Consider the following 9720-nt stretch of genomic DNA (forward strand, 5'->3'; position numbering starts at 1 on the left):
AGCCGACAACTGTAGCCTACATCCCACCTACTGCCACACAACCAGGATCAAACACATTAGTGGTGCATACATCGCTGGATTCAACACAACAGGATAACCATCACTGGATTCAACACTAGTCATGTATTAGCACACATCCTCCATTTTAACATCCATTTCACAGATCACCATGATTCACTTCCTCTTTGTTTACGTGTTGTCCTTCAGTACTAAGAAGTGATGCAGCTTTCAAACACTAGTAATCCGTTACATCATTCTTTAAAACACTGTTAATTCCTTAGACTACATCAGGTAGTCACTCTCACTCTCAACTTTGGTACTTACTTTACTTCTTTCCCCTCTCCAGTTTAGGGTGAATTCTGTAAGTCTGCCATCTCAAAATGGATTCTGTAGAGACTTTCACTTTCAGCTTCCATGCCCAAATATGGAACAGGGAGTGGTGCTAACAACCAATATCTTATGTCCAAGCATTATTTTAAGGTATTATATGCCAATGAGGGTTGAGCAATTTTGCATAACTCCAATGTGGACGTAATTGTCAACTACAACCATCCAGAGAACAACACAGACTAATTCACACTAGTGACTATAGGATGTATAATTCACCGTGTCATTCTGAGGGGGATCACATCGTTATGGACCTGGAGGCTTTGCTGCAATAATCTGTGCACATGGACAATTAATTGGGACTGCACCTTTAACGCTGGACATGGTGCTAATCAGGTAGTCTGAACTCCCATCCTGTCAATGCAAAGCCCCCCCACCCTTCCTCTGATCTTACTGTAACCTTGATTGTGCATCAGGCTTACAATAATCAATTCATTAAAGCTCACGCAGGAATTATAGCTACAGTGAACATGAAGCTCCCAGAGCTTAAAAAGGTCCAATGCAGCCGTTTTTATCTCAATATCAAATCATTTCACGAGTAACAATTAAGTACCTTACAGTGATTGTTTTAAATTCAAATGGTCAAAAATAGTTTCTTAACAAAGAACAATTTATCAAGTAAGAATTTTGCTGGGACTGTCTGGGAGTGGTTTGAGTGGGGAGGGGAAAAGAGAAAACTAGCTCTTGGTAGAGAGGTTTTGAACTCTTTCTTATTGGTCTACACATTTACTGCCTGGCAGGCCAAAACTCCATCGAACCAAAACAGGCTGACATTTTAGGCAGTCTTTTGAGACAGCTCTTACACTAAAAGGGCATTATCATATTTTTAAAAAAATCACTGTATTATTCAAAACCTCAATGTGGAAATATATATAAAACACAGGACACTTAGTTATTGAGTGTACTGGGCCTTTAAGGTAGTGCAGCCAGGAGGTGGATACCTGCTGGAACCTATCATATGTGGGAGGGATTCCTTATAATCAAGGTCCCCATCTCTGCAGCCATGTTATCTGTGGAGGCTTCCCTGCCTGCGCTTTAATCTCTGACTAGGATACCATAGGGCAGGAGTCAGCAACAGGTGGCCAAAACTGATTCGCGTTGTTGTTTTTTTGGCCCCCCAAAGTTTTTAGGATTGTATAAAAACAATATATAATAAAATACTAAAATCACCAGGAACTCAGCTAAAAGAAAATATTTTGAAAATATGTTTCCAAGTACAGTAGTCCCACAAATAAAAAGAGAGACATACTGTATATTAGGGTTCCCCAATAGGCGCCCATTGATTTATATGGATTATTTTGATCAATTTGCAGTGTACAAATTATTTATAGCTACGGTATCTTCCGAAAGTATTCATACCCCTTGAGTTATTCCAGTTTGATGTTACTTAAATTGAATGTTTTTCTCACCCATCTACACACAATACCCCATAAAGACAAAGTGAAAACATATTTTTTGACATTTTAGCAAATTGAATAAAAACTTTAAACAAAAATCTCTCATTTACATACCGTGGATAGAACCAGTATTTGATACACTGCCGATTTTGCAGGTTTTCCTACTTACAAAGCATGTAGAGGTCTGTAATTTTTTATCATAGGTACACTTCAACTGTGAGAGACGGAATCTAAAACAAAAATCCAGAAAATCACATTGTATGATTTTTAAGTAATTAATTTGCATTTTATTGCATGACATAAGTATTTGATCACCTACCAACCAGTAATAATTCCGACTCTCACAGACCTGTTAGTTTTTCTTTAAGAAGCCCTCCTGTTCTCCACTCATTACCTGTATTAACTGCACCTGTTTGAACTCGTTACCTGTATAAAAGACACCTGTCCACACACTCAATCAAACAGACTCCAACCTCTCCACAATGGCCAAGACCAGAGAGCTGTGTAAGGACATCAGGGATAAAATTGTAGACCTGCACAAGGCTGGGATGGGCTACAGGACAATAGGCAAGCAGCTTGGTGAGAAGGCAACAACTGTTGGCGCAATTATTAGAAAATGGAAGAAGTTCAAGATGACGGTCAATCACCCTCGGTCTGGGGCTCCATGCAAGATCTCACCTCGTGGGGCATCAACGATCATGAGGAAGGTGAGGGATCAGCCCAAAACTACACGGCAGGACCTGGTCAATGACCTGAAGAGAGCTGGGACCACAGTCTCAAAGAAAACCATTAGTAACACACTACGCCGTCATGGATTAAAATCCTGCAGCGCACGCAAGGCCCCCCTGCTCAAGCCAGCGCATGTCCAGGCCCGTCTGAAGTTTGCCAGTGACCATCTGGATGATCCAGAGGAGGAATGGGAGATGGTCATGTGGTCTGATGAGACAAAAATAGAGCTTTTTGGTCTAAACTCCACTCGCCGTGTTTGGAAGAAGGATGAGTACAACCCCAAGAACACCATCCCAACCGTGAAGCATGGAGGTGGAAACATCATTCTTTGGGGATGCTTTTCTGCAAAGGGGACAGGACGATTGCACCGTATTGAGGGGAGGATGGATGGGGCCATGTATCGTGAGATCTTGGCCAACAACCTCCTTCCCTCAGTAAGAGCATTGAAGATGGGTCGTGGCTGGGTCTTCCAGCATGACAATGACCCGAAACACACAGCCAGGGCAACTAAGGAGTGGCTCCGTAAGAAGCATCTCAAGGTCCTGGAGTGGCCTAGCCAGTCTCCAGACCTGAACCCAATATAAAATCTTTGGAGGGAGCTGAAAGTCCGTATTGCCCAGCGACAGCCCCGAAACCTGAAGGATCTGTTGAAGGTCTGTATGGAGGAGTGGGCCAAAATGTGCAGTGTGTGCAAACCTGGTCAAGAACTACAGGAAACATATGATCTCTGTAATTGCAAACAAAGGTTTCTGTACCAAATATTAAGTTCTGCTTTTCTGATGTATCAAATACTTATGTCATGCAATAAAATGCTAATTATTACTTACTAAAAATCATACAATGTGATTTTCTGGATTTTTGTTATACAGACCTTACAGACCTCTACATGCTTTGTAAGTAGGAAAACCTGCAAAATCGCCAGTGTATCAAATACTTCTTCTCCCCACTGTAAGTATTCACACCCGAGTCAATACATGTTAGAATCACCTTTGGTAGCGATTACAGCCATGAGTCTTTCTGGGTAAGTCTCTAAGAGCTTTGTACACCTGGTTTGGCCATTATTTTTTTCAAAATTCTTCAAGCTCTTTCAAATTGGTTGTTAATCATTGCTAGACAGCCATTTCCAAGTCTTGCCATAGATTTTCAAGCAGATTTAAGTCAAAACTGTAAATCGGCACCTCGGGATCATTCACCATCTTCATGGTAAGCATCTGCAGTGTATATTTGGCTTTGCATTTTAGGTTATTGTCCTACTGAAAGTTGAATTCATCTCCCGGTGTGTGATGGAAAGCAGACTGAACAAGGTTTTCCTCTAGGATATTCCCTGTGCTTAGCTCCATTCCGTTTATTTTTTATCCTGAAAAACTCCCTAGTCCTTAACGATTATGCGTACCCATAACATGATGCAGCCAACACTATGCTTGAAAATATGAAGAGCGGTATTCAGTAATGTGTTATTGGATTTGCCCCAAACATAACACTTATATTTCGGGGAAAAAAAGGAAATTGCTTTGCCACATTTGTTTGCTGTATTACTTTAGTGCCTTGTTGCAAACAGGATGCATGTTTTTTTTAAATATTTTTATTCTGTACAGGCTTCCTTATTTTCTCTGTCATTTAGGTTAGTATTGTATTGTGGAGTAACTACAATGTTGTTGATCCATCCTCAGTTTTCTCCTATCACAGCCATTAAACTCTGCAACTGTTTTAAAGTCAACATTTGCCTCATGGTGAAATCCCTGAGCAGTTTCCTTCCTCTCCGGCAACTCAGGAAGGACTCTGGTATCTTTGTAGTGACTGGGTGTATTGATACACCATCCAACGTGTAATTAAGAACTTCACCATCCTCAAAAGCGATATTCAATGTCTGCTTTTATAAAAAATTTACCCATCTACCAATAGGTGCCCGTCTTTGCGAGGCATTGGAAAACCTCCCTGATCTTTGTGGTTGAATTTGTGTTTTAAATTCTCTGCTAGACAGAGGAACCTTACAGATAATTGAATGTGTGGGGTACAGAGATGAGGTAGACATTCAAAAATGATGCAACTTAAGTCACTTAAGCACATTTTTACTGCTCTACTCATTTAGTCTTGCCATAACAAAATGGGAGTGAAGGCACTGTGTGTTCCGGCACCCCAACCATCCACTCAAGGAAAAATCAGCCCATGACTGAATGGAATTGGGGACCCCTGCTGTATGTGAACATGGCTCAATGTAATCAAGACATGAAATTATCATTTTTAAATACAAATCTTTTTGGGCTTACTTGTGTACAAATGAATATAATTATGTTTTCCGATCCCCTGACCATCTGCTCTGACAAAAAGAGATCCACTCTGACACTTTCTAGCAGAATAAAATGTTAAGACGTCCAAGGTGGGTGAATACTTACAGGCACTGTGCAGAGATTTGCCAATTCAGCTATTCATAAAAAAAAGGGCTAAAATGTCATTATTGATTTAGTGGTGGGTACCACGGTTTGAGGTGAGGTGCTATGGACCAGGACAGATTGTAATCAATAGGATGTGTAAATAGCCACTACTAAACCCCAGCAAACTTTCATAACAGCTAACCAAAAACCATCCTAACCACAGCTAGCGCTCATCAGCTATCCTTTAGCTCGGAAAACTATTGCCAGTTTTGTACAACGCGACTCAGACCAGAGCATACCAGACCTATTTTCTCTCCATATCCCCGGATTTTTACCTCAAGCTCTGGACATTTACACCTGGATCTTGCAGCTAACTAGCTGCTATCCGAGTGACTATCGGCTAACATCAATTCCGGAGCAAACACCAATTATCCCGGAGCTAGCCAGCTGAAGAGTTCCATCAGCCACTCCTGGGCTACAATCACCTATCCGGACCCGTTTTACTGCCGATGCGGAGCCCCACCGGGCCTTCACGACTGGGATACCGACGTTATCTGCCCGAGGGAGTATTTTAACCGGCCCCTCCATCGCGACGTAACCTGAACGTCCATATACTAACTGCGGCCCGCTAATCGTTAGCTGTCTTGAGCATATCGGCTGCTATCTGAACAGGTCTATCGAACAATCTTCTTAGGCCACTATAACTATTTTGACAATTGGATTGGTCCCCTCTACCACACGGAACCCCACTAATCTACCGACGGAATTGCACGGCGTGGCTAAAAACAGACCTCCATCTTCTGCTAGCTTGCTACCCATGACTAGCTGTCTGAATCACGAAGCTAGCACCAGTTAGCAAACACAATTCTACAACTCACAACCTCTCTTTCGCCACCGCCATCCGGCTTGGATTCTCTGTCGACACGACCACGTCTGGTCTGCAGACAAATACCCCATCCGCTGTGCCCTCAACCGGCCTCCGTCTGAGCAGACCCCCTCCGTCTGAGCAGACCACCCCCCCGGGCTACTAACTTTAAACGCCGCGGGCTAGCTTAGTGGAGGCCTCACTACTCCATCTACGGCTGCCCCCTGGACACTATGATCACTTGGCTACATAGCTTATGCCTGCTTGACTGTCCATTAATTCACGGTACTCCATTCTGTTTATTTGTGTTTTATCTGTCGGCTCTGTGCCTTAACTCAGGATCTGTGTGTAGTTAATCCGACCCTCTCTGCCCAGTCGTCGCCATTTTTACCTTCTGTTGCTGTGTTAGCTGACTAGCTGCTGTTATCTGACCTGCTGTTTTAGCTAGCTCTCCCAATCATGACCTGCAATCACTTTATGCCTTATTGTATGTCTCTCTCAAATATCAATATGCCTTGCATACTGTTGTTCAGGCTAGTTATCATTGTTTTGGTTTGCAATGGACCCCGTAGTTCCACTCTCCGTACCTCTGATACCTCCTTTGTCCCACCCCCCACACATGCGGTGACCTCACCCATTGAGACCAGCATGTCCAGAGATACAACCTCTCTTATCATCACCCAGTGCCGGGGCTTGCCTCCGCTGTACCCGTGCCCCACCATACCCTGGTCTGCACATTATGCCCAGAATCTATTCTACCACGCCCATAAATCTGCTCCTTTTATTCCTTGTCCCCAACGCTCTAGGCGACCAGTTTTGATAGCCTTTAGCCGCACCCTCATCCTACTGCTCCTCTGTTCCTCGGGTGATGTGGAGGTAAACCCAGGCCCTGCATGTCCCCAGTCACCCTCATTTGTTGACTTCTGTGATCGAAAAAGCCTTGGCCTCATGCATGTCAACATCAGAAGCCTCCTCCCTAAGTTTGCCTTACTCACCGCTTTAGCACACTCTGCCAACCCTGATGTCCTTGCCGTGTCTGAATCCTGGTTTAGGAAGGCCACCAAAAACTCTGAGATTTCCATACCCAACTATAACACTTTCCGTCAAGATAGAACTGCCAAAGGGGGAGGAGTTGCAATCTACTGCAGAGATAGCCTGCAAAGTTCTGTCATACTTTCCAGGTCTATGCCCAAACAGTTCGAACTTCTAATTTTAAAAATTAATCTCTCCAAGTCTCTCACTGTTGCCGCCTGCTACCGACCCCCCTCAGCTCCCAGCTGTGCCCTGGACACCATCTGTGAATTGATCGCTCCCCATCTAGCTTCAGAGTTTGTTCTGTTAGGTGACCTAAACTGGGATATGCTTAACACCCCGGCAGTCCTACAATCTAAGCTTGATGCCCTCAATCTCACACAAATCATCAAGGAACCCACCAGGTACAACCCTAAATCCGTAAACATGGGCACCCTAATAGACATTATCCTGACCAACTTGCCCTCCAAATACACCTCTGCTGTCTTCAATCAAGATCTCAGCGATCACTGCCTCATTGACTGTATCCGCCACGGGTCCACGGTCAAACGACCACCCCTCATCACTGTCAAACGCTCCCTGAAACACTTCTGCGAGCAGGCCTTTCTAATCGACCTGGCCCGGGTACCCTGGAAGGATATTGACCTCATCCCGTCAGTTGAGGATGCCTGGTCATTCTTTAAAAGTTACTTCCTCACCATATTAGACAAGCATGCTCCGTTCAAAAAATGCAGAACCAAGAACAGATATAGCCCTTGGTTCACTCCAGACCTGACTGCCCTCGACCAGCACAAAAACATCCTGTGGCGAACTGCAATAGCATCGAAGAGCCCCCGTGATATGCAACTGTTCAGGGAAGTCAGGAACCAATACACGCAGTCAGTCAGGAAAGCAAAGGCCAGCTTTTTCAAGCAGAAATTTGCATCCTGTAGCTCTAACTCCAAAAAGTTCTGGGATACTGTAAAGTCCATGGAAAACAAGAGCACCTCCTCCCAGCTGCCCACTGCACTGAGGCTAGATATCAGTGGTGACCGTGTTAAGTCCGTGATAATCGAAAACTTCAAACATTTCTCAATGGCTGGCCATGCCTTCCACCTGGCGACTCCAACCTTGGCCAGCAGCCCCGCCCGGCCCGCTGCTACTCGCCCAAGCCTCCCCAGCTTCTCCTTTACCCATATCCAGATAGCAGATGTTCTGAAAGAGCTGGAAAACCTGGACCCATACAAATCAGCTGGGCTTGACAATCTGGACCCCCTATTTCTGAAACTGTCCGCCGCCATTGTCGCACCCCCTATTACCAGCCTGTTCAACCTCTCCTTCGTATCATCTGAGATCCCCAAGGATTGGAAAGCTGCCGCTGTCATTCCCCTCTTCAAAGGGGGAGACACCCTGGACCCAAACTGTTACAGACCTATATCCATCCTGCCCTGCCTAGCTAAGGTCTTCGAAAGCCAAGTCAACAAACAGATCACTGACCATCTCGAATCCCACCGTACCTTCTCCGCTGTGCAATCCGGTTTCCGAGCCGGTCACGGGTGCACCTCAGCCACGCTCAAGGTACTAAACGATATCATAACCGCCATCGATAAGACATTACTGTGCAGCCGTCTTCATCGACCTGGCCAAGGCTTTCGACTCTGTCAATCACCATATTCTTATCGGCAGACTCAATAGCCTCGGTTTTTCTAATGACTGCCTTGCCTGGTTCACCAACTACTTTGCAGACAGAGTTCAGTGTGTCAAATCGGAGGGCATGTTGTCCGGTCCTCTGGCAGTCTCTATGGGGGTACCACAGGGTTCAATTCTCGGGCCGACTCTTTTCTCTGTATACATCAATGATGTTGCTCTTGCTGCGGGCGATTCCCTGATCCACCTCTACGCAGACGACACCATTCTGGATACTTCCGGCCCTTCCCTGGACACTGTGCTATCTAACCTCCAAATGAGCTTCAATGCCATACAACACTCCTTCCGTGGCCTCCAACTGCTCTTAAATGCTAGTAAAACCAAATGCATGCTTTTCAACCGTTCACTGCCTGCACCCGCACGCCCGACTAGCATCACCACCCTGGACGGTTCCGACCTAGAATATGTGGACATCTATAAGTACCTAGGTGTCTGTCTAGACTGCAAACTCTCCTTCCAGACTCATATCAAACATCTCCAATCCAAAATCAAATCTAGAGTCGGCTTTCTATTCCGGAACAAAGCCTCCTTCACTCACGCCGCCAAACTTACCCTAGTAAAACTGACTATCCTACCGATCCTCGACTTCGGCGATGTCATCTACAAAATAGCTTCCAATACTCTACTCAGCAAACTGGATGCAGTTTATCACAGTGCCATCCGTTTTGTTACTAAAGCACCTTATACGACCCACCACTGCAACCTGTATGCCCTAGTCGGCTGGTCCTCGCTACATGTTCGTCGTCAGACCCACTGGCTCCAGGTCATCTACAAGGCTATGCTAGGTAAAGTGCCGCCTTATCTCAGTTCACTGGTCACGATGGCTACACCCACCCGTAGCACGAGCTCCAGCAGGTGTATCTCACTGATCATCCCTAAAGCCAAAACTTCATTTGGACGCCTTTCCTTCCAGTTCTCTGCTGCCTGCGACTGGAACGAATTGCAAAAATCTCTGAAGTTGGAGACTTTTATCTCCCTCAACAACTTTAAAAATCTGCTATATGAGCAGCTAACCGATCGCTGCAGCTGTACATAGTCCATCTGTAAACTACCCACCCAATTTACCTACCTCACCCCCATACTGCTTTTATTTATTTACTTTTCTGCTCTTTTGCACACCAGTATCTCTTCTTGCACATGATCATCTGATGATTTATCACTCCAGTGTTAATCTGCTAAATTGTAATTATTCGATTTATTGCCTACCTCATGCCTTTTGCACACATTGTATATAGATTCTCTTTTTCCTACC

General features: G+C 44.9%; 1 protein-coding gene across 3 annotated transcripts in view; it reads right to left on the reverse strand.

The window, feature by feature from the left end:
* LOC129830029 (NACHT, LRR and PYD domains-containing protein 12-like) overlaps positions 1–5179 on the reverse strand; it is a 36526-nt gene extending 31347 nt beyond the window's left edge. Inside the window, exon 1 of one of the 3 annotated variants that reach the window (XM_055892177.1) lies at positions 325–5177. The gene's annotated coding sequence lies outside the window, so the exon portion shown is untranslated. Of the gene's footprint in view, positions 1–324 lie in introns of all 3 variants that reach the window. The other 2 variants (XM_055892176.1, XM_055892178.1) reach the window with 2 other exon arrangements.
* Between the last annotated feature and the right edge of the window lie 4541 nt (positions 5180–9720).

The sequence above is a fragment of the Salvelinus fontinalis genome, chromosome 31 (genome assembly GCF_029448725.1).
Source record: "Salvelinus fontinalis isolate EN_2023a chromosome 31, ASM2944872v1, whole genome shotgun sequence".
NCBI lineage: Eukaryota > Metazoa > Chordata > Actinopteri > Salmoniformes > Salmonidae > Salvelinus > Salvelinus fontinalis.